Genomic DNA, 5,547 nt, shown 5'->3' with positions numbered 1-5,547 from the left:
AATCCAACCAGTTCTTACCAACACTACTTCTGTCTTAGTCCAGCCACGATAATCTTAGGACTGGATTATTGCGGTAGTCTCATAAATGGACCCTGTTTCTACCCTGGTCCCCAATAGTTAATTCTCAATGCAACAGCAAGAATGACCCTTTGAAAACATAGGATCAGATCACTCCTCTTCTCAAACCTTGGAATGATCTAGAAAGACCCTGTACCATCTGTCACATCTGATCCTCTTCCCTTTATTCACTCTAGTTTAGTCTATTTTAGTCTATTCATTTTAATCTATTTAGTCTATTTACTCTATTTATTTTGTTATTTCTAGACCATACCTAGGATTCTTTTCCTTTAGTTTTGCTCAAAACATTTCTTCTAATTGGAATATTCTTCTGCAAGATATTTGCAGGTTAACGCCCTCATCTCATTTACATTTTTGCCTAAATATCACTTTTAAACAAAGTCTTTACTAATCATCATATATAATATTCTTACACAACCGCCTTCCCCCCAAAGTCCAGCAGTTTCTTTTCCTTTCTTGGCTTGAAAATTATAGACTCTATTTCTATTCTTTAAAGCCTAACTTTACATATTGGTCATGTGTATATAATAAAGCATAAAGTTATTTTCCATAACTTTGTATCTTAACATTTGGTCTTAGTTCTATATATAAAACGTTCAATGCTTAGCCCTTTACTATAGCTTCACTGTATTATGATTGGTGACTACATGTGTACTCATGTTGTGTTTTCATAAAGGGCTCCTGGGATTGTGTTTTATGACTTCATGCATATTTGAAAATTTCTTTCTGTTGTCTTTACACTTACTTGACAGATTGGCTGCATATAACACTCATGAGTTATGTTTCATCTCCCCTTAGAACTTTGTAGACTCTTCTTCTATTTTTTTTTAAATATTTATGTGGTTGCCCTAAGACAATAGGCATTTCCTGCTTTGTAAATAAATCCCTTGCTTTCCTTGCCTACATGACTGAAGAATTCTTTCTTTAGCCTCACAGTTCACAAAGTTGACTATCACATGTTAGATGGCTGTTTGTTTTGTCGCACTGCTGTAGGAAAGCATATAATCTTTTGATCCTTGCATTCCTATACTCTTTTATGTAAGGAAAATTTCTTTTAAGAACATTTTTTTCTGTTCCATTAGTTGTGGTCTCCACTTCACACACAAGTATTCTTCTAGGTTTCTTCATTATCACTTGCTCTGTTCTATTACCTTCTTTCTAATTGTTTTAAGCACTTTGTTTTCTCTGAGTTCACATTATTGTCTCAAGAATCTATTATCTTTCCTATTATTCATTTTGCTATATAACTTCTTTTAATCTAGTTACCTGAGTTACCTGTTAGTTTCAGATGATTTCTGTGTTCTGTAATGCTGTTTCTGCTCCCTCAATTTGGTCTTTAGCTCTGCATTTTCCTATTATTAAGCTCTTTTACCACTGTAAACTTAGTATATTGATATCTTGGATCTGTGTTTTCTTTAAATTCTTCTTTGGCAAAAGCAGTTAGAGATTTTTCTTTCTTAGGTGACTTTTTCTTTAGAAGTTGATTTTTTAAAAATTTCATTTTATTTACACAACCATTTCTTCCTCTCTCTGCTTCCACCGTGTCTTCTTTCCTTTCTCCCTTTCTTTCATCTCTCTCTCTCTCTTCCCCACTTTATTCCTTTTTTTTTTTTTTGCCTTTTCAATAGCCTTTTGCAGTGCTAACATGCTTCTTTCTTTCATCCATCTCTGTCATGACCTTCTGATTCCTTTGATGCAGTGTGGATAAATCCTCCATGATTTTCCTTTCCAACCTGATATGAAATTCACAGAGCTTCACTTCAACATCTCACTATTTTGTAATCTGTTACTTTTATGTAGCATCTGATCATGAAAGTCAAGAGGAGAATTCAGCCTAGACTCTGTGATATCTTATTCAGAGGATTTGGTCTCTGGGCCCCTTTTTCCATTTTTGTGAAATATTTTATATCAAGTCTCAGTGTTCTAAGTTGCTATGTATCCTGTTTCTGTTCTGTGGTGGATAACCTTCCATACCAAGTAAAGTGGGATCCTACAGCCCTCCTTTGCTTCTGAGATGATTAGGCAGGTTAGTTCTCTTGTCACTTCCTCCAGCAGCCATTGCCATATACTCCCCAAGCACTGAGACAGAAATACAGTTGGAAACTTGATTTTGCCCACACAATTTCCAGAATGATTAGTGTACTGCCTGTGGCCATTAGAGTTTAAGGGATTGGGACACTGCATGGTAAAGGTGAATAAGAGACTGCAGTTAAGGTGTCTAGACCCATGGCCTTTGGTATAGCCATTTCACTAGGCTTCATTCCCCTTTCCCAGACAATCTGCCTTGCTTTTTAATTCTTTGTCTTTGACTACTTTGCCTCCTGGCTGGACACAATTCTGGGAAATAGAATTCATTTTATTTTTCTTATAAACATCCTTCTCGCTGGGAAAATCTAAATGAAGAGTCTTAGATATTTTTCTTATTTCTTATGAGACTCTGATGTGGTCGGGAGGGGCTATGTAAACTTTTGTTTACATTTTTTCTTACCCTGCCTAAGCAACACTTCAATATGCCCTTCAAATTGGGAGAAAATATTTTAAAATCATGGGATTCGAGGCACAGAAAGAGATCTTAGAACCATAGTTTCCTAACCAGTAACCTTGTGTAATTTTTGTGTAATTTTTGATAGTAAGTACTAATATTTACTTGTGTAATTTTTGATAGTAAGTACTAATATTTACTTGTCAAGAAGAAAAGCAAGTTGAAAATAAAATGTTATGACTGAGTACATGCAACTAGTTACAGAGATATTCTCTGACTCTAAAATTCTTACTGCCCTTATAACTGTATTTCTATTATACTTTTTTTCCGGCTAAATCCCACAACATAATGCAGAGATGTCAAAAATATTTATTTTAGTCTTTTGGGTCATTTATGATTTAAGTCAACTAGTATTTTTTATGCTAATTTTTAAAAGTTCTTTATAAACAATTTAACATATTTTGGCCAGTTAATTAGGAGCAGTGATTTTGATTTACAGTTTCGTGCTGTTATAAATTGAGATATTCTGTCCAGTTTTTTTTTATGAAGGAGCAAAGGGATGTTTCATTAAATTTCAAAGGCCTGTCTTGTGTCTGACCATCAATGTGCTATTATTACACTTAATGTCTTGTTCTTCATGAGGGAAATCTTTTTCTTTTTTAATCCCCTGTCACTTTCCAAATCATCATTTTTGAGAATCTACCAATCAAAGGAAATTGTGATTCTTTGAGCCTCTCAGCTGTACTCTTTGTTACCATGGAAACCAAGCCAAACTGTTACCATGGTAACCTTCCTGAAGCCATAATTTCTCTCATTATCAGTTTTTCCTAAGATTAATAAATTCATTGGAAGTTTAACATAAATAATGCTGTATTTGTATATCATTTAGGGCTCATTTTTAACTCTCACTTATTTTAAATTATATATAGCTGAATGTATGGTTCATGATGGAGGAACAAGCACACTCAGGTGGCAGTATTTTAAACAATTGATTGAATGTCTGAGGAGAATTAATTTGACCTTGATGCTGAGAATATTTTCTCTTTAGTGGCATGTATTTAGTAGCTTAAGGTGCTTTTTTCCCCCATACAGCTTGGCTCTGCAGTATTATATGCCTTGATATTATAAACAGTATTTTTGGTCTTCAGTTTGTATAATCCTACAGATAAAACACAGAGGACATGGTTATGGATAAAAAACAGAAGGTAAATTATAGATATCTTGGGAACATAAAAGCAATTGTATCTTTATGTATTTAATATGTGGTGAAAGAAAGTGTGATTTGATTAATATAATCTTTTTTTTTTTTTTTTTTTTTTTAATTTGACAGACAGAGATCACAAGTAGGCAGAGAGGCAGGTGCGGGGTGGGGGGGAAGCAGGCTCCTCACTGAGCAGAGAGCCTGATGCAGGCCTTGATCTTAGGACCCTGAGATCATGACCTTGAGCTGAAGGCAGAGGCTTTAACCCACTGAGCCACCCAGGTGCCCAGAAAGTGTGATTTGATTAAAGAGCTGATTTGATATTGTTAGGAGTCAATTGCTACCATTTAAATGGGTAATTCAGGAAACTGAATAAACATACTTCAGAATAATTTTATAAATATTTTCAGATATTTATAATATTTAAATATTTGAATATTTTAAATAGTTTAAAAATATCTTCTGATATGCATCCAAAGGGAGAAAAATTAAATAGTTAAAAAGAAAAGGGGACCAGGATTGGAGGTTAGAATATAAAACTCATTATTTTAAACGTTTTTATGGTTTGATGTTTATGTTTTATATGCTAACCATTATAAATAAGGATCAAATCAAGATTTTTGTTGTTCTGTAATTTTGAGTGGTATTTTTCACATAAAAAGGAATGTCTAAAAATTTTTATTTCTTTCTAAATTGAATACAAACATAAGCATGTGTGCTCTGTTTTCTAGGAGAGTCCTATTCCTCATAAAACTTCATCCCAGATTGTCCCTTTGTTTCCATTTTTTTTTATGAGGGAGAAAGTATGGACTCATGTAATCAGTGGAACTAAGGCTCTGGATTTGGAGCATGAACACGTGGAAGGGCTAGCACGTGCACTGCCTCTATGTGATTGAAGGTGGGACCCCTGGGAGTCTGAGTACCAATAACAAACAGATGGCACCTTCAAAATAGAACCAGATCAGGAATTTTATTTACAAAAACATTATTTTTAAATTTGTGGCTTTGGGGACCCAAGACGAACACACTTCAGTTTACTAGTCGGCCCCCAAGAACCAGTGTGTGTCTTGCAGTAGGGACCTAGAAGGAGACAGTCCCATGGGGTTGGTTGTAGGGAGAGGGATGAGACAAGCAGATAGCTGTTCTGACCTCACCCTCCCTGGATCTTCTCATCTCCTACCTCTTCACTGGCCAGTGACAAGAAGCCAGAAGACATGAAAGCTCTGTTTTGTAGAACAAGTAAGTTCTTTTCTCTGGGCAGAAAACAGAATAGGTATAAATGGAGATGGGCAGAGAATGGATTTTTAGGGGAAAAAGGAAGATATCTGTCATGTAACTCCCATCTTCAGAGCTTTTGTGATTTTGTTAGAATTGGGATTTTATTCTCATCTGTCAGAAAAATTGTTGTAATGAATATACAAATCTGCCATGTCTACAATGTGAGTAGTCTTTTCTTACTCATGGCAACATTGTGTACTGAGCCACCAGCAAGGTGATGGGTTCCTGCCTTATGTTTGAGTAAAAATTCAGAATGAGGAACCTGACTAGACTCCATGCATGGTGTCTTTTATTTACAGTGTCACAATGATCAAGAAAAAGGAGCTATTCTGAATTCACATTTCATGGCATCACGAGGATCACATAGATGGAATCCAGAAAGTGGAGCTGTTTCATCAATATGCTGTAGGTCCCCAACCTCACCATCTGAAAATTCTTTCAAAGACCATTCCCTTCCTTCCTTCCTTCCTTCCTTCCTTCCTTCCTTCCTTCCTTCCTTCCTTCCTTC

The sequence above is a fragment of the Enhydra lutris genome, unplaced genomic scaffold (assembly GCF_002288905.1).
Source record: "Enhydra lutris kenyoni isolate GAN:26980312 unplaced genomic scaffold, ASM228890v2 scaffoldscaffold2, whole genome shotgun sequence".
NCBI lineage: Eukaryota > Metazoa > Chordata > Mammalia > Carnivora > Mustelidae > Enhydra > Enhydra lutris.
Note: the sequence above shows the minus strand (reverse complement) of the source record.